Source organism: Populus nigra, chromosome 2 (assembly GCF_951802175.1).
Source record: "Populus nigra chromosome 2, ddPopNigr1.1, whole genome shotgun sequence".
NCBI lineage: Eukaryota > Viridiplantae > Streptophyta > Magnoliopsida > Malpighiales > Salicaceae > Populus > Populus nigra.
The window spans coordinates 26,302,403-26,323,884 of NC_084853.1; positions in this window are offsets into that span (position 1 = coordinate 26,302,403).

Consider the following 21,482-nt stretch of genomic DNA (forward strand, 5'->3'; position numbering starts at 1 on the left):
GGCCGGGACAAAAGAGTGATTAGCTTCGGCTAATGGCATCCAAACGGATGACCGGGACAAAGAATGATTAGCTTTGGCTAATGGCGTCCGAATGGATGGCCGGGTTAAAAAGGGATGATTTCGCTGCCGATTGTGGATCGGCAGCAACGCAGTTCCGCTGCCGATTCTGGATCGGCAGCGACACAGTATTCGCTGCCGATACAGAAATCGGCAGCGACCTAGTTTCCGCTGCCGATACAGAAATCGGCAGCGACGCAGTTTCCGCTGCCGATTGTGGATCGGCAGCGATGCAGTCTTCGCTGCCGATACAGAATTCGGCAGCGACCCAGTTTCGCTGCCGATTCCTTGATCGGCAGCGATGTAGTTTCGGCTGCCGATTTTAGGATTGGCAGTGACGCAGCTATTGCTATGGAATCCGGATGGATAGCCGGGACAAATAAACGACTAGTTTTGGCGAATGGCATTTGAAAACTTGTGTATCTATATGTACTACTAATTGTTACATCAAATACATGAAGAAATTATAAATGTTAATGCTTATTTAATTGCTAGGCCGTTAGTTACCAATATTATTATTATTATTAAGTATTTGTTTTCTCTTAAATGTTTTGTACTGCTGCAGGGACGTCACACCAACAAGATGTCTAGGATACCTGATACATGGGAACCTACTTTTGCAAAGAATTAAGTAGATGCATTCGAACTCACAATGTATTTTGTAGGGATCAATGTACTGAATGTATAACTTTTATTAGACCCTTTTTGTTTAAAATTTTGTGATGGCTATTAGTAGTATAAGAATGCAAACTCATGTCCATGTATATATATTTTTAATATGAATTTCAAATCATGCAACACTAATATTATGTGTTTGTGTAAGATTCGCTTTTGAATGAACTGTTGATTGTATGGGTTGTATTTTGATGATGTAAGGATTCAAGTTCTTTGATTACCGGCACCAGGTGTATTAAATATATATATAAAAAAAAAATTTACTATTGTTGGGCTTAGAAATCCGAGTTGTTACATCGCTGCAGCTGACACAGTTTCGGCAGCGAAGTAGTGTTTCGCTGCACAACACACAATTCGGCAGCGAATGCTAGTTCGGTGCAGAAGACTCAGTTTCGGCAGCGAATCACAACTTCGCTGCAGCCGACACAGTTTCGGCAGCGAATCAGAGTTTCGCTGAAATTTAAGGGATTTCACACTTCATACCTGGTAGTTCAAATAAATCGGGGTACTTTTTCCTCATCTCAGCCTCCCTCTCCCAAGTTTCCTCTTCTATTTGAGCATTTCGCCATAAGATTCTGACGATGGGGATCTTTTTGTTCCGTAGCTCCTTCACTTCCTGATCTAGTATCCTTATGGGCCTCATTTCCAGTGTTAAGTCTTCCTTGACTTCTACTGGGACTTGGGGTATAACTCTGGCGGGATCCACGTCGGCTTTCCTTAACAGGGAGACATGGAACACATCATGGACCTTGGCTAACTGTGGGGGCAAGTCCACTTTGTAGGCTACAGGTCCTACTCGCTGTAAGATTTTGAAGGGTCCGATGAAGCGGGGAGCCAACTTCCTTTTCAATCCAAACCGTAACATGTTCTTCCATGGGGCTACCTTCAGGAACACCTGGTCCCCCGTACTGAACTCAAGAGGTCTTCTCCTCACATCAGCATACTTCTTCTGTCTATCCTGTGCGGCTTTGATGCGATCCCTGATAGTTCTCACTTTCTCCGTGGTGACTTGGACCAACTCCGCGCCATATAACTTCCGATCCCCAATTTCCTCCCAACACAAAGGAGTTCTGCACCTCCTACCATACAAGGCTTCATATGGGGCCATCCCTATTGTGGCTTGGTGACTATTGTTATACGTGAACTCCACCAATGCCATGTGTTCCTCCCAGTTTCCTCCAAATTCTAGCACACAGGCCCGTAATAGGTCTTCCAAGACTTGGATGACTCTTTCTGATTGGCCATCCGTTTGAGGGTGAAACGCAGTGCTCATATCCAATCTTGTCCCCAAGACCTGTTGTATGCTCGGCCAAAGTCGAGAGGTGAACCTGGGATCTCGATCTGATACAATGGACACTGGAATCCCATGAAGCCGTACCACCTCATTTATGTAGATCTTGGCAAGCTTGTCCACCGAGTCGGTCATCTTTATAGGTAAGAATAGTGCGGATTTCGTCAACCGATCTACAATGACCCATATCGCGTCATTTCCTTTCCTCCCTTTGGGGAAATCCTGACACGAAATCCATGGTGATCATCTCCCACTTCCACTCTGGAATTTGTAATGGTTGTAATGGTCCTGCAGGCCTTTGGTGTTCAACCTTGACTTGTTGACATATCCCACACTTTGACACATACTCAGCTATTTCCCTTTTCATATTAGGCCACCAATAGAGGTGTTTCAGGTCTCGATACATCTTAGTGCTGCCAGGATGTATGGAGAACTTGGACTCATGTGCTTCTTGTAGAACCATTCATTTGACTGTTTCGTCATTAGGCACGTACAACCGTTGTCCCATCATCAAGGATCCATCATCCGCCACTCGGAATTTCATTTCTACCCCGGCCTCTACATTCTTCCTCATCACCCAACCTTGTCATGGAATTGGGCTTGTAGTATCTGTTCCCGATACGTTGGTCGCACCAATAGTTGGGCTACCAACCCACCTCCGGCATTAATGTCCAAATCTACACCCATCTCTTTCAATTCCACCAATTGCCGCTCCTTTCCCACTGTTAACCTTCCCAGGGTGGCTCTATTTTTACCACTGAGGGCATCTGCCACCACGTTTGCTTTTCCCGGGTGGTATTCTATGGTGCAATCATAATCCTTAATGAGCTCTATCCACCTTCTTTGTCGCATGTTCAACTCCTTTTGCAACATAAGATACTTCAGGCTCTTATGATCAGTAAAAATTTGGGTTCGAGACCCATACAAATAGTGTCTCCATATCCTCAAGGCAAATACTACAGCAGCCAACTCCAGGTCGTGCACCGGGTAGTTCTCCTCATGGGTCTTTAACTGTCTTGATGCATAGGCGATCACCTTCCCATGTTGCATCAGAACACACCCCAATCCCTTCCCCGAAGCATCACTATATACCACAAAACCTTCGGTCCCTGAGGGAAGGGTTAACACTGGAGCAGTGGTGAGCCTCCTCTTCAATTCTTGGAAGCTTTTCTCACATTCTTCCGACCACACCCATTTCTTATTCTTCCTAGTTAGCTGGGTCAAAGGGGTAGCAATCAGGGAAAAACCTTCAATAAACCTCCGATAGTATCCTGCAAGTCCCAGGAAGCTACGTATTTCGGTGACTGAAGTCGGTCTTTCCCATTTCAAGACTGCTTCGACTTTTTGGGGGTCTACGAAAACACCTTCCGCTGAAATGACGTGTCCTAGAAACGTCACTCTCTTCAGCCAAAATTCACATTTACTCAGTTTTGCATATAATTGGTGATCTCTCAAGGTTTGCAAGGTTTGCCTCAAGTGCTCTTCGTGCTCCTCGAAAGAATTCGAGTACACCAGTATATCATTAATGAATACCACCACAAACTTATCAAGGTACGGTTGGAAAACCCGATTCATCAAGTCCATGAAGAGGGCTGGGGCGTTTGTCAACCCGAACGGTAGCACCAAAAATTCATAGTGTCCGTAACGAGTTCTAAATGCGGTCTTTGCTACATCCGCTTCTTTAATCTTCATCTGATAGTACCCTGATCTCAGATCTATCTTCGAAAATGCCCTCGCCCCCTTTAATTGATCGAACAAATCATCTATCCGAGGTAACGGATACTTGTTTTTCATTGTTATTTTGTTCAACTGCAGATAGTCAATACAAAGTCTATGGGTTCCATCTTTCTTTCTTACAAATAGGACCGGTGCTCCCCAAGGGGAATTACTGGGCCGTATAAACCCTTTGTCTAACAATTCTTGTAGTTGAGTCTTTAACTCGTTCAGTTCTGCTTGAGCCATCCAGTAAGGTTGTTGGGCTATAGGTGGGACTCCAGGAAAAGTGTCTATGGACACCTCCACCTCTCGCTCTGGGGGTAGTCCCGGTAGTTCTTCGGGAAACACATCTGGGAATTCCTTCACCACGGGAATATCCTTCAGTCGTGGACCTTCATCATCAGAGTTTAAGATATATGCGAGGTATCCCATACATCCCTTTCTTAAAAGTTTTTGGGCTGTTACCACCGATATTAAGGCAATCGGTTTGAGAATTCTCTCTCCTTCAAAAATAATCCTCTCACCCTTAGGGGTTTGGAAAGTAATAGTTTTAGCATAACAATCTATGAGAGCCTTGTATTTACTCAACCAATTCATGCCTAGGATTATGTCAAAATCATGCAGCTCTAAGGGAATCAAGTCTACTTCTGTTTCATACCCAGATAGACTAACCCCCACATCCACATACACAATATTTGTTTCCACCATGTTTCCCATTGGAGTTCCAATTAAGAATCCCTTCTCTACTATTTCTACTCCCTTTCCCAGTTTAGTGACAATTCTCTTAGCAATGAATGAGTGGGTGGCACCCGGATCAAACAACACATGCACATTAAAATTATTTAATAGTAGTGTACCTGCCACCACATCTGATGCAGCCCTGACCTCCTCCTGTTTCAGGTGGAAGACCCTCCCCGGGGTCCGATCATTTTGTGCTCTCGGTCTCCCTCGACTGGAGTTTGCTCCTGATTGAGAAGATCTCACTGGCCTATTCACGGTGACTGACTGTTGGTGGCTCTGACTGGGCTGCCTATAGCTTTGTACCTGTCCAGTGTTCCTTTTAGGGCAGTCCCTCTTGAAATGACCTCTTCCACCACAGTAGTGACACCCTTGACTCAAATACTAGCAATTCCTCCACTTATGACCTTCTCCTCTGCACACAAAGCATCGCCCGGGGGAAACTGAGCAGTCCCCAGGGTGTTTTTGTCCACATTTCCTACAAAAAGGGTAGTCAACACCCTTGCGGTCCCCGATCCCAGTTGAAGAGTTTTCCCTCGAGTGCGACTGTCCAACCATCACTCTCCCACTTGACTGTTGGTGAGGCGGAAACATCAAACTCTCCTTTTTCCTGTACTGCTCAAACACTCCACTTTTTCCTTTCTTCAGGAGTGGTGGTCTGCTGCTGAATAGTCCCCCTCTCTCTTTTTGCCTATACCCTGATGTCCCCCTTGGCTTTCTCCAATGCAAGCCTCCTGAGCTTGGCCAGCCTCAATCAACTCTCTCACAGATTTAAACCGTAAGGCGATCAATCCTTGTCTCAAATCCTGTCGCAAACCATCTCTCAACTTCTCAATCATATGTTCCTCTGTCGGCACATAGTGTGGGGCGAACAATGAGAGATCATGGAACCTCCTTTCATACTCCAATACCGACATATCCCCCTGCTTTAATGCCAAGAACTCTTGTTCTTTCACCTTGCGATGGTACCTGGAATAAAACTGATTCTCAAACTCTGTCTTGAAATCACTCCAGGTTAGTGTCTCGGTTGCACACCTCAACTGAACTGTTTCCCACCATGTCATGGCCCTTTCAGACAGTAACTGGGTTGCACAATTTACCCTCAAACCCTCGGGTATGCTTATCTCTGCATCTTGTTCCCTCGTATACGGTTCACAGCCCATTTCCCTCATACTCTTGACTAGTCGTACCAGTGGCACCACGTTATCCATGGTCATGCTAGTCATAGGGGCTGCCTGTGGAATTTGTGTGGTGGGAGTTGTTTGTGTCGCCGAACCAGCCATGCCCTCCATCACTACTTTAACTATTTGTACAAGGAGTCCCGCATCTACATATTGTGGGGGCACACCAGTTGGAATAGTCGATGGTGGTGCTTCTGATCTTTCCGGCTGCTCTGCTGCAACTGGGGGTACTCCCTCTGTCTGGTTAGGCCTCCCGCCTTCCGCTGCTCACGCAGTTTCCCCCTGCAAGGTTTCGGGTGGTATTATCGGAGCATGAGATGCTATATCATCCAAGGGATCTTCGTCTTGCCAACCTTGGGCACCTTGGTTCTCACCCCTCCTTTCTAAGGAGGGCGGCTCAGTTCGTGTCCCTCGCCGGCTGTGTACCATCCTGAAATTTCACCATAGCAATGCAATTATCAGTGATCCTCAGGATCCAGACCAGGGGCTCTGATACCAACTGTAACAACCCGGATTTTATATATATATATATATATATATATATATATATAATCAGCGAACCTGATCCCTCACATCATCAAAATACAATCCATACAATCAACATTTCATTTAAAAGTGAATCTTACATAAACACGTAATATTATGGCTGCATGATTAAAAGTTCATATTAAAAATATACACACATAGACATGAGTTTGCATTCCTATCCTACTAATAGCCATTACAAACTTAAACAAAAAGGATCTAATAAAAGTTATACATTCAGTACATTGATTCATACAAAACACAATTGTGATTTAGAATGCATCTACATGATCCCTTGCAAAAGTAGGTCCCCGTGTATCGGGTTCCCTAGACATCTCGTGGGTGTGACGTCCCTGCAACAGTACAAAACATTTAAGAGAATGTAATTACTAAATAATAATAATGGTAACTAAACAGTCTGGCAGTTAAGTGAAGCATTGTCATTTATAATTTCTTCATGTACTTGGTATAAACAGCTTGTAGTGTATATAAATGCACCAATTTTTGCAATCAACCATAATCTTAAACCCGACTATCCTCTTAAGGCGTCATTTGCTGAGGTTAACCATTCACTCACCCCGGTCTTCCTCTTCGGATGCCATTAGCCGAAGCTAAGCATTCATTTGTCCCGGCCATCCATTCGGATGCCATTAGCCGAAGCTAATCATTGATTTGTCCCGGCCATCCCATCGGATGCCATTAGCCGAAGCTAATCATTCTTTGTCCCGGCCATCCATTCGGATGCCATTAGCCGAAGCTAATCATTCATTTGTCCCCGCCATCCCTTCGGATGCCATTAGTCGAAGCTAATCATTCATTTGTCCCGGCCATCCCTTCGGATGCCATTAGCCAAAGCTAATCATTCTTTGTCCTGGCCATCCATTCGGATGCCATTAGCCGAAGCTAATCATTCATTTATCCCGGCCATCCCTTCGGATGCCATTAGCTAAAGCTAATCATTCTTTGTCCCGGCCATCCATTCGGATGCCATTAGCCGAAGCTAATCAACCATTTGTCAACATTTAAGCGTTCGACGATCTAATATCAGTTCTAACACAATATGGTAATAATCATGTTAAAGTATTTCATTAATCAGCGTATGAAAAAAAAGGAAGGTGCAAGTCACCTACCTGCTCCACCTGTGGGTTGTTCTTGTCTTGACGATGGTCCAATCCCGACCGCACCACCTAAGACATCAACGGTCATAAATCAGCACATTTATAATTTTGAATCACATTCGTCACCAAACTTATTTCAAGAGTTCATATGTTCACATTCAAGTGTTCCACATTTTACACCATCATACTATGAAATTGTTACTAACATTTAAGTCACTTTTTGCCTAGGAGGCTTATTTTAGAAATCGGCAGCGAAAACTTGTTCGCTGCAGGCTGCCCAATTCGGCAGCGAAAACTGTTTCGGTGCAGGCAGCTAGTTCGGCAACGAAAACTGTTTCGCTGCCGCCAGCCAATTCAGCAGCGAAAACTGTTTCGCTGCTGGCGCCACAGTTTCGGCAGCGAATCACAATTTCGCTGCAGCCAACACGGTTTCGACAGCGAATCAAAGTTTCGCTGCACAACACACAATTCAGCAGCGAATGCTAGTTCGCTGCAGAAGACTCAGTTTCGGCAGCGAATGCTAATTCGCTGCGGCTGACACAGTTTTGGCAGCGGATCGGAGTTTCGCTACACAACACACAACTCGGCAGCGAATCACAATTTCGCTGCAGCCATCATAGTTTTGGCAGCGAATCAGAGTTTCGCTGCACAACACACAATTCGACAGCGAATGCTAGTTCGCTGCAGAAGACTCAGTTTCTGCAGCAAATGCTAACTTGCTGCAGCTGACACAGTTTCGGCAGCGAATCAGAGTTTCGGTGCACAACACACAATTCGGCAGCGTATGCTAGTTCGCTGCAGCAGACTCAGTTTCGGCAGCGAATCACAAATTCGGGAACGAATGCTAGTTCGCTGTAGAAGACTCAGTTTCGGCAGCGAATGCTAACTCGCTGCAGCTGACACAGTTTCGGCAGCGAATCAGAGTTTCGCTGCATAACACACAATTCAGCAGCGAATGCTAGTTCGCTGCAGAAGACTCAGTTTCGGCAGCGAATGCTAACTCGCTGCAGCTGACACAGTTTCGGCAGCGAATCAGAGTTTCGCTGCACAACACACAATTCGGCAGCGAATGCTAGTTCGCTGCAGAAGACTCAGTTTCGGCAGCGAGTCACAAATTCACTGCAGGTGACACAGTTGCGGTAGCGAATCAGAGTTTCGCTGCACAACACACAATTCGGCAGCGAATGCTAGTTCGCTGCAGCAGACTCAGTTTCGGCAGCGAATGCTAGTTCGCTGCAGAAGACTCAGTTTCGGCAGCGAATGCTAATTCGCTGCGGCTGACACAGTTTTGGCAGCGGATCGGAGTTTCGCTACACAACACACAACTCGGCAGCGAATCACAATTTCGCTGCAGCCATCATAGTTTTGGCAGCGAATCAGAGTTTCGCTGCACAACACACAATTCGACAGCGAATGCTAGTTCGCTGCAGAAGACTCAGTTTCTGCAGCAAATGCTAACTTGCTGCAGCTGACACAGTTTCGGCAGCGAATCAGAGTTTCGGTGCACAACACACAATTCGGCAGCGTATGCTAGTTCGCTGCAGCAGACTCAGTTTCGGCAGCGAATCACAAATTCGGGAACGAATGCTAGTTCGCTGTAGAAGACTCAGTTTCGGCAGCGAATGCTAACTCGCTGCAGCTGACACAGTTTCGGCAGCGAATCAGAGTTTCGCTGCATAACACACAATTCAGCAGCGAATGCTAGTTCGCTGCAGAAGACTCAGTTTCGGCAGCGAATGCTAACTCGCTGCAGCTGACACAGTTTCGGCAGCGAATCAGAGTTTCGCTGCACAACACACAATTCGGCAGCGAATGCTAGTTCGCTGCAGAAGACTCAGTTTCGGCAGCGAGTCACAAATTCACTGCAGGTGACACAGTTGCGGTAGCGAATCAGAGTTTCGCTGCACAACACACAATTCGGCAGCGAATGCTAGTTCGCTGCAGCAGACTCAGTTTCGGTAGCGAATCACAAATTCGGCAGCGAATGCTAGTTCGCTGCAGAAGACTCAGTTTCGGCAGTGAATGCTAACTCGCTGCAGCTGACACAGTTTCAGCAGCGAATCAGAGTTCCGCTGCACAACACACAATTCGGCAGCGAACGCTAGTTTGCTGCAGAAGACTCAGTTTCGGCAGCGAATGCTAACTCGCTGCAGCTGACACAGTTTCGGCAGCGAATCAGAGTTTCGCTGCACAACACACAATTCGGCAGCGTATGCTAGTTCGCTGCAGCAGACTCAGTTTCGGCAGCGAATGCTAGTTCGCTGCAGAAGACTCAGTTTCGGCAGCGAATGCTAACTCGCTGCAGCTGACACAGTTTCGGCAGCGAATCAGAGTTTCGCTGCACAACACACAATTCGGCAGCGAACGCTAGTTCGCTGCAGAAGACTCAGTTTCGGCAGCGAATGCTAACTCGCTGCAGCTGACACAGTTTCGGCAGCGAATCAGAGTTTCGCTGCATAACACACAATTCGGCATGAACACACACACCACACATGCTTTAACAACCCTAGCATATACACTGTCACTAAGTTCTAGCAGAATACACACATTGAAACCATCAATTTCTGCACCTAATCCTTCAACAAAATCCTAGCAAAACACACATTGAAAACCATCAATTTCAGCATATAATCTTTCAATAAATTCTAGCAGAACACACACACATTAAAACCATCAATTACAGCATATAATCTTTCAATAAATTCCAGCAGAACACACACACATTAAAACCATCAATTACAGCATATAATCTTTCAATAAATTCCAGCAGAACACACACACACCGAAACCATCAATTTCAGCACATAATCCTTCAACAAATCCCAATAGAACACACACATGTATGCTGGCCAACCCCCTAGTTAAAGTCAGACCTCTACCATGATTTGATATTTCCATTTTATTCATATTTCTTTGTTAGATGTTCTGAAATTGGCTTCATTTCATTTCAGTTTCCTTGTTCTCCTAGTTAATTTCAGTTTCCTTCACAGCTAGCTTAGGTCTTAGGTCAATTTCCTTAGGGTTTTTCTTCTTCATTTCTGTTTTTTGGTCTTAAGGGCAAGAGGAAGGGAGTTTCATGACCCATACCTTTCGAAACTAACTAAGTTTGAGGAAGGAAGTTAATTAATTTAATTTTAATTTAATTTTTTTTTAACAGTAACTGCGTCAGATTTTCAACTATATCTGGAGTTATAAAATTATGATTCAAGCGACATTAGTCTCGTTGGAAAGCTAACACATGAGGTTACATGTTCTATAATTTAAGGAGAACCCGGTTCTACCTGTAAGATTGTCAAAATTGCTCATCAACAAACACATTGACTCTTACTGTCCAATTGTTACTGTCCAACTGTTACTGTGTGACATCTCCTCAGATTTTTAAATACATATGGAGTTATAGAACTCCGATTCAAGCGAGATTACTCTCGTTGGAAAGCTAACACATGAGGCTACAAGTTCTATGATTTAAGGAGAACCCAGTTCTGTCTCTCAGATAGCCAAAATTGCTCATCAACAAACACTTGGACTGTTACTGTCTCCTTTTTGACCTGTTACTATTTGAACTCTTCTCAAATTTTTAAATATATCTGGAGTTATAGAACTCCTATTCAAGCAAGATTAGTCTCATTTGAAAGCTAACACATGAGGCTACAAGTTCTATAATTTAAGAAGAAACCAGTTCTGCCTCTAAAATAATTAAACTTGCTCATCAACAAACACTTACACTGTTGTTGTCCAACTGTTACTGTCTTTTTTTTGAACTATTACTGTCTGACCTCTATTCAGATATTTAAGTATATTTGGATTTATAGAACTCCAACAGAAGCGAGATTAGTATCGTTGCAAAGCTAACACATGAGGCTACAAGTTCTATGATTTAAGGAGAACAAAGTTCTGCCTCTAAGATAGTCAAAATTGCTCATCAACAAACACTTTAACTCTTACTGTCCAACTGTTACTGTCTCGTTTATGAACTGTTACTGTCTGACCTCCCCTCAGATTTTAAACTATATCTGGAGTTATAAAATTATGATTCAAGCGAGATTAGTCTCGTTGGAAAGCTAACACATGAAGCTACAAGTTCTATAATTTAAGGAGAACAAAGTTCTGCCTCTAAGATAATCAAAATTGCTCATCAACAAACACATTGACTCTTACTGTCCATTTGTTACTGTCCAACTGTTACTGTCTAGTTTTTGAACTGTTACTGTGTGACCTCTCCTCAGATTTTAAACTATATCTGGAGTTAAAAAATTATGATTCAAGCGAGACTAGTCTCGTTTGAAAGCTAACACATGAGGCTACAAGTTCTATAATTTAAGGAGAACAAAATTCTAAGATAGTCAAAATTGCTCATCAACAAACACATTGACTCTTACTGTCCATTTGTTACTGTCTAGTTTTTGAACTGTTACTGTGTGACCTCTCCTCAGATTTTTAAATATATCTGAAGTTATTGAACTCCGATTCAAGCGAGATTAGTCTCGTTGGAAAGCTAACACATGAGGCTACAAGTTCTATGATTTAAGGAGAACCCAGTTCTACTTGTAAGATTGTCAAAATTGCTCATCAACAAACACATTGACTCTTACTGTCCAATTGTTACTGTCCAACTGTTACTGTGTGACCTCTCCTCAGATTTTTAAATATATATGGAGTTATAGAACTCCGATTCAAGCGAGACTACTCTCGTTGGAAAGCTAACACATGAGGCTACAAGTTCTATGATTTAAGGAGAACCCAGTTTTGTCTCTCAGATAGCCAAAATTGCTCATCAACAAACACTTGGACTGTTAATGTCCAACTGTTAGTGTCTCCTTTTTGACCTGTTATTGTTTGAACTCTTCTCAGATTTTTAAATATATCTGGAGTTATAGAACTCCAATTCAAGCAAGATTAGTCACATTTGAAAGCTAACACATGAGGCTACAAGTCCTATATTTTAAGAAGAAACCAGTTCTGCCTCTAAAATAATTAAACTTGCTCATCAACAAACACTTACACTGTTGTTGTCCAACTGTTACTGTCTCTTTTTTGAACTATTACTGTCTGACCTCTATTCAGATATTTAAGTATATTTCGATTTATAGAACTCCAACACAAGCAAGATTAGTATCGTTGGAAAGCTAACACATGAGGCTACAAGTTCTATGATTTAAGAAGAACAAAGTTCTGCCTCTAAGATAGTCAAAATTGCTCATCAACAAATACTTTAACTCTTACTGTCCAACTGTTACTGTCTCGTTTTTGAACTGTTACTATGTGACATCTCCTCAGATTTTAAACTATATCTAGAGTTATAAAATTATGATTCAAGCGAGATTAGTCTTGTTGGAAAGCTAACACATGAGGCTACAAGTTCTATGATTTAAGGAGAACCCAGTTCTGCCTGTAAGATAGTCAAAATTGCTCATCAACAAACACATTGACTCTTACTGTCCATTTGTTACTGTCCAACTGTTACTGTCTAGTTTTTGAACTGTTACTGTGTGACCTCTCCTCAGATTTTAAACTATATCTGGAGTTAAAAAATTATGATTCAAGCGAGACTAGTCTCGTTTGAAAGCTAACACATGAGGCTACAAGTTCTATAATTTAAGGAGAACAAAATTCTAAGATAGTCAAAATTGCTCATCAACAAACACATTGACTCTTACTGTCCATTTGTTACTGTCTAGTTTTTGAACTGTTACTGTGTGACCTCTCCTCAGATTTTTAAATATATCTGAAGTTATTGAACTCCGATTCAAGCGAGATTAGTCTCGTTGGAAAGCTAACACATAAGGCTACAAGTTCTATGACTTAAGGAGAACCCAGTTCTACTTGTAAGATTTTCAAAATTGCTCATCAACAAACACATTGACTCTTACTGTCCAATTGTTACTGTCCAACTGTTACTGTGTGACCTCTCCTCAGATTTTTAAATATATATGGAGTTATAGAACTCCGATTCAAGCGAGACTACTCTCGTTGGAAAGCTAACACATGAGGCTACAAGTTCTATGATTTAAGGAGAACCCAGTTTTGTCTCTCAGATAGCCAAAATTGCTCATCAACAAACACTTGGACTGTTACTGTCCAACTGTTAGTGTCTCCTTTTTGACCTGTTATTGTTTGAACTCTTCTCAGATTTTTAAATATATCTGGAGTTATAGAACTCCGATTCAAGCAATATTAGTCTCATTTGAAAGCTAACACATGAGGCTACAAGTCCTATATTTTAAGAAGAAACCAGTTCTGCCTCTAAAATAATTAAACTTGCTCATCAACAAACACTTACACTGTTGTTGTCCAACTGTTACTGTCTCTTTTTTGAACTATTACTGTCTGACCTCTATTCAGATATTTAAGTATATTTGGATTTATAGAACTCCAACACAAGCGAGATTAGTATCGTTGGAAAGCTAACACATGAGGCTACAAGTTCTATGATTTAAGAAGAACAAAGTTCTGCCTCTAAGATAGTCAAAATTGCTCATCAACAAATACTTTAACTCTTACTGTCCAACTGTTACTGTCTCGTTTTTGAACTGTTACTATGTGACATCTCCTCAGATTTTAAACTATATCTAGAGTTATAAAATTATGATTCAAGCGAGATTAGTCATGTTGGAAAGCTAACACATGAGGCTACAAGTTCTATGATTTAAGGAGAACCCAGTTCTGCCTGTAAGATAGTCAAAATTGCTCATCAACAAACACATTGACTCTTACTGTCCATTTGTTACTGTCCAACTGTTACTGTCTAGTTTTTGAACTGTTACTGTGTGACCTCTCCTCAGATTTAAAACTATATCTGGAGTTAAAAAATTATGATTCAAGCGAGACTAGTCTCGTTTGAAAGCTAACACATGAGGCTACAAGTTCTATAATTTAAGGAGAACAAAATTCTAAGATAGTCAAAATTGCTCATCAACAAACACATTGACTATTACTGTCCATTTGTTACTGTCTAGTTTTTGAACTGTTACTGTGTGACCTCTCCTCAGATTTTTAAATATATCTGAAGTTATTGAACTCCGATTCAAGCGAGATTAGTCTCGTTGGAAAGCTAACACATGAGGCTACAAGTTCTATGACTTAAGGAGAACCCAGTTCTACTTGTAAGATTGTCAAAATTGCTCATCAACAAACACATTGACTCTTACTGTCCAATTGTTACTGTCCAACTGTTACTGTGTGACCTCTCCTCAGATTTTTAAATATATATGGAGTTATAGAACTCCGATTCAAGCGAGACTACTCTCGTTGGAAAGCTAACACATGAGGCTACAAGTTCTATGATTTAAGGAGAACCCAGTTTTGTCTCTCAGATAGCCAAAATTGCTCATCAACAAACACTTGGACTGTTACTGTCCAACTGTTAGTGTCTCCTTTTTGACCTGTTATTGTTTGAACTCTTCTCAGATTTTTAAATATATCTGGAGTTATAGAACTCCGATTCAAGCAAGATTAGTCTCATTTGAAAGCTAACACATGAGGCTACAAGTCCTATATTTTAAGAAGAAACCAGTTCTGCCTCTAAAATAATTAAACTTGCTCATCAACAAACACTTACACTGTTGTTGTCCAACTGTTACTGTCTCTTTTTTGAACTATTACTGTCTGACCTCTATTCAGATATTTAAGTATATTTGGATTTATAGAACTCCAACACAAGCGAGATTAGTATCGTTGGAAAGCTAACACATGAGGCTACAAGTTCTATGATTTAAGAAGAACAAAGTTCTGCCTCTAAGATAGTCAAAATTGCTCATCAACAAATACTTTAACTCTTACTGTCCAACTGTTACTGTCTCGTTTTTGAACTGTTACTATGTGACATCTCCTCAGATTTTAAACTATATCTAGAGTTATAAAATTATGATTCAAGCGAGATTAGTCATGTTGGAAAGCTAACACATGAGGCTACAAGTTCTATGATTTAAGGAGAACCCAGTTCTGCCTGTAAGATAGTCAAAATTGCTCATCAACAAACACATTGACTCTTACTGTCCATTTGTTACTGTCCAACTGTTACTGTCTAGTTTTTGAACTGTTACTGTGTGACCTCTCCTCAGATTTAAAACTATATCTGGAGTTAAAAAATTATGATTCAAGCGAGACTAGTCTCGTTTGAAAGCTAACACATGAGGCTACAAGTTCTATGATTTAAGGAGAACCCAGTTTTGTCTCTCAGATAGCCAAAATTGCTCATCAACAAACACTTGGACTGTTACTGTCCAACTGTTAGTGTCTCCTTTTTGACCTGTTATTGTTTGAACTCTTCTCAGATTTTTAAATATATCTGGAGTTATAGAACTCCGATTCAAGCAAGATTAGTCTCATTTGAAAGCTAACACATGAGGCTACAAGTCCTATATTTTAAGAAGAAACCAGTTCTGCCTCTAAAATAATTAAACTTGCTCATCAACAAACACTTACACTGTTGTTGTCCAACTGTTACTGTCTCTTTTTTGAACTATTACTGTCTGACCTCTATTCAGATATTTAAGTATATTTGGATTTATAGAACTCCAACACAAGCGAGATTAGTATCGTTGGAAAGCTAACACATGAGGCTACAAGTTCTATGATTTAAGAAGAACAAAGTTCTGCCTCTAAGATAGTCAAAATTGCTCATCAACAAATACTTTAACTCTTACTGTCCAACTGTTACTGTCTCGTTTTTGAACTGTTACTATGTGACATCTCCTCAGATTTTAAACTATATCTAGAGTTATAAAATTATGATTCAAGCGAGATTAGTCATGTTGGAAAGCTAACACATGAGGCTACAAGTTCTATGATTTAAGGAGAACCCAGTTCTGCCTGTAAGATAGTCAAAATTGCTCATCAAAAAACACATTGACTCTTACTGTCCATTTGTTACTGTCCAACTGTTACTGTCTAGTTTTTGAACTGTTACTGTGTGACCTCTCCTCAGATTTTAAACTATATCTGGAGTTAAAAAATTATGATTCAAGCGAGACTAGTCTCGTTTGAAAGCTAACACATGAGGCTACAAGTTCTATAATTTAAGGAGAACAAAATTCTAAGATAGTCAAAATTGCTCATCAACAAACACATTGACTCTTACTGTCCATTTGTTACTGTCTAGTTTTTGAACTGTTACTGTGTGACCTCTCCTCAGATTTTTAAATATATCTGAAGTTATTGAACTCCGATTCAAGCAAGATTAGTCTCGTTGGAAAGCTAACACATGAGGCTACAAGTTCTATGACTTAAGGAGAACCCAGTTCTACTTGTAAGATTGTCAAAATTGCTCATCAACAAACACATTGACTCTTACTGTCCAATTGTTACTGTCCAACTGTTACTGTGTGACCTCTCCTCAGATTTTTAAATATATATGGAGTTATAGAACTCCGATTCAAGCGAGACTACTCTCGTTGGAAAGCTAACACATGAGGCTACAAGTTCTATGATTTAAGGAGAACCCAGTTTTGTCTCTCAGATAGCCAAAATTGCTCATCAACAAACACTTGGACTGTTACTGTCCAACTGTTAGTGTCTCCTTTTTGACCTGTTATTGTTTGAACTCTTCTCAGATTTTTAAATATATCTGGAGTTATAGAACTCCGATTCAAGCAAGATTAGTCTCATTTGAAAGCTAACACATGAGGCTACAAGTCCTATATTTTAAGAAGAAACCAGTTCTGCCTCTAAAATAATTAAACTTGCTCATCAACAAACACTTACACTGTTGTTGTCCAACTGTTACTGTCTCTTTTTTGAACTATTACTGTCTGACCTCTATTCAGATATTTAAGTATATTTGGATTTATAGAACTCCAACACAAGCGAGATTAGTATCGTTGGAAAGCTAACACATGAGGCTACAAGTTCTATGATTTAAGAAGAACAAAGTTCTGCCTCTAAGATAGTCAAAATTGCTCATCAACAAATACTTTAACTCTTACTGTCCAACTGTTACTGTCTCGTTTTTGAACTGTTACTATGTGACATCTCCTCAGATTTTAAACTATATCTAGAGTTATAAAATTATGATTCAAGCGAGATTAGTCATGTTGGAAAGCTAACACATGAGGCTACAAGTTCTATGATTTAAGGAGAACCCAGTTCTGCCTGTAAGATAGTCAAAATTGCTCATCAACAAACACATTGACTCTTACTGTCCATTTGTTACTGTCCAACTGTTACTGTCTAGTTTTTGAACTGTTACTGTGTGACCTCTCCTCAGATTTAAAACTATATCTGGAGTTAAAAAATTATGATTCAAGCGAGACTAGTCTCGTTTGAAAGCTAACACATGAGGCTACAAGTTCTATAATTTAAGGAGAACAAAATTCTAAGATAGTCAAAATTGCTCATCAACAAACACATTGACTCTTACTGTCCATTTGTTACTGTCTAGTTTTTGAACTGTTACTGTGTGACCTCTCCTCAGATTTTTAAATATATCTGAAGTTATTGAACTCCGATTCAAGCGAGATTAGTCTCGTTGGAAAGCTAACACATGAGGCTACAAGTTCTATGACTTAAGGAGAACCCAGTTCTACTTGTAAGATTGTCAAAATTGCTCATCAACAAACACATTGACTCTTACTGTCCAATTGTTACTGTCCAACTGTTACTGTGTGACCTCTCCTCAGATTTTTAAATATATATGGAGTTATAGAACTCCGATTCAAGCGAGACTACTCTCGTTGGAAAGCTAACACATGAGGCTACAAGTTCTATGATTTAAGGAGATCCTAGTTTTGTCTCTCAGATAGCCAAAATTGCTCATCAACAAACACTTGGACTGTTACTGTCCAACTGTTAGTGTCTCCTTTTTGACCTGTTATTGTTTGAACTCTTCTCAGATTTTTAAATATATCTGGAGTTATAGAACTCCGATTCAAGCAAGATTAGTCTCATTTGAAAGCTAACACATGAGGCTACAAGTCCTATATTTTAAGAAGAAACCAGTTCTGCCTCTAAAATAATTAAACTTGCTCATCAACAAACACTTACACTGTTGTTGTCCAACTGTTACTGTCTCTTTTTTGAACTATTACTGTCTGACCTCTATTCAGATATTTAAGTATATTTGGATTTATAGAACTCCAACACAAGCGAGATTAGTATCGTTGGAAAGCTAACACATGAGGCTACAAGTTCTATGATTTAAGAAGAACAAGGTTCTGCCTCTAAGATAGTCAAAATTGCTCATCAACAAATACTTTAACTCTTACTGTCCAACTGTTACTGTCCAACTGTTACTGTCTCGTTTTTGAACTGTTACTATGTGACATCTCCTCAGATTTTAAACTATATCTAGAGTTATAAAATTATGATTCAAGCGAGATTAGTCTTGTTGGAAAGCTAACACATGAGGCTACAAGTTCTATGATTTAAGGAGAACCCAGTTCTGCCTGTAAGATAGTCAAAATTGCTCATCAACAAACACTGGGACTTTTCTTGTCCAACTGTTACTGTCTCGTTTTTGAACTGTTACTGTGTGACCTCTCCTTAGATTTTTAAATATATATGGAGTTATAGTACTCCAATTCAAGCGAGATTAGTCTCGTTGGAAAGCTAACACATGAGGCTACAAGTTCTATGATTTAAGGAGAACCCAGTTCTGTCTCTCAGATAGTCAAAATTGCACATGAACAAACAGTTGCACTGTTACTGTCCAACTGTTACTGTCTCCTTTTTGACCTGTTACTGTATGAACTCTTCTCGGAGTTTTAAATATATCTGGAGTTATAGAACTCTGATTCAAGCAAGATTAGTCTCCTTTGAAAGCTAACACATGAGGCTACAAGTTCTATGATTTAAGGAGAACCCAGTTCTGTCTGTCTGATAGTCAAAATTGCTCATGAACAAACAGTTGCACTGTTACTGTCCAACTGTTACTGTCTCCTTTTTGACCTGTTACTGTCTGACCTCTATTCACATATTTAAGTATATTTGGAGTTATAGAACTCTAACACAAGCGAGACTAGTATCGTTCGAAAGCTAACACATGAGGCTACAAGTTCTATGATTTAAGGAGAACAAAGTTCTGCCTCTAAGATAGTCAAAATTTCTCATCAACAAACACTTTGACTCTTACTGTCCAATTGTTACTGTCCAACTGTTACTATCTCGTTTTTGATCTATTACTGTCTGACCTCTCCTCAGATTTTAAACTATATCTGGAGTTATAAAATTATGATTCAAGCGAGATTAGTCTTGTTGGAAAGCTAACACATGAGGCTACAAGTTCTATGATTTAAGGAGAACAAAGTTTTGCCTCTAAGATAATCAAAATTGCTCATCAACAAACACATTGACTCTTACTGTCCATTTGTTACTGTCCAACTGTTACTGTCTAGTTTTTGAACTGTTACTGTGTGAACTCTGCTCAGATTTTTAAAAATATCTGGAGTTATAGAACTTCGATTCAAGTGAGATTAGTCTCGTTGGAAAGCTAACACATGAGGCTACAAGTTCTATGATTTAAGGAGAACCCAGTTCTGGCTTTTAAATAATCAAAATTGCTCATCAACAAACACTTGGACTGTTATTATCCAACTGTTACTGTCTCCTTTTTGACCTGTTACTATCTGAACTCTTCTCAGATTTTTAAATATATCTGGAGTTATAAAATTCTTATTCAAGTGAGATTAGTCTCGTTTCAAAGCTAACACATGAAGCTACAAGTTCTATGATTTAAGAAGAAAAAAGTTCTACCTCTAAGATAGTCAAAATTGCTCATCAACAAACACTTGGACTGTTACTGGTCAATTGTTACAGTCTCGTTTTTGAACTGTTACTGTCTGACCTCTCCTCAGATTTTAAACTATATCTAGAGTTATAAAATTTTCATTCAAACGAGAGTAGTCTCGTTGGAAAGCTAACACATGAGGCTACAAGTTCTATGATTTAAAGAGAACCCAGTTCTGCCTCTCACATAGTCAAAATTGCTCATCAACAAACACTTGGACTGTTACTGGTCAAGTGTTACTGTCTCGTTTTTGAACTGTTACTGTCTGACCTCTATTCAGATATTTAAGTATAGTTGGAGTTATAGAACTCCAACACAAGCGAGATTAGTATCGTTGGAAAGCTAACACATGAGGCTACAAGTTCTATGATTTAAGGAGAACAAAGTTCTGCCTCTAAGATAATCAAAATTGCTCATCAACAAACACATTGACTCTTACTGTCCATTTGTTACTGTCCAACTGTTACAGTCTAGTTTTTAAACTGTTACTATGTGACCTCTCCTCAGATTTTAAACTATATCTGGAGTTATAAAATTATGATTCAAGCGAGATTAGTCTTGTTGGAAAGCTAACACATGAGGCTATAAGTTCTATGATTTAAGGAGAAAAAAGTTCTGCCTCTAAGATAGTCAAAATTGCTCATCAACAAACACTTGGACTGTTACTTGTCAATTGTTACTGTCTCGTTTTTGAACTGTTACTGTCTGACCTCTCCTCAGATTTTAAACTATATCTAGAGTTATAAAATTGTCATTCAAGCGAGATTAGTCTCGTTGGAAAGCTAACACATGAGGTTACATGTTCTATAATTTAAGGAGAACCCGGTTCTACCTGTAAGATAGTCAAAATTGCTCATCAACAAACACATTGACTCTTACTGTCCAATTGTTACTGTCTAACTGTTACTGTCTAGTTTTTGAACTGTTACTGTGTGACCTCTCCTCAAATTTTTAAATATATCTGGAGTTATAGAACTCTGATTTAAGCGAGATTACTCTCGTTGGAAAGCTAACACATGAGGCTACAAGTTCTATGATTTAAGGAGAACCCAGTTTTGTCTCTCAGTGAAACATTCCCCATTTCCGGGATAAAACAACAATCTCATGTCAATAGAAAAACAGAGTAGTTAATTTTTTTTTGTATATATATTCATGGTCTTTGTATTAACATCTACCGAAATTTTGACGGGGTACCCCCTATACCGGAAGGTCCCAAGTTACTGACATGTAACCTGTTTACACTTATAACAGTTCACATCTCATAACTTAATTCCCGACCCAATCATCCTGGGTTTCAATTCCACAATTATACTCACACCTATCAACCATAATATTTATGATAAGCATTATATAACAAAATATCATTATGGATGGATAATTAAATAAATATAAATACATAGACATGAAATATGGTTATGTGAACTACAACGTTAAATTCATCCAATCAAGTTTAAACATTT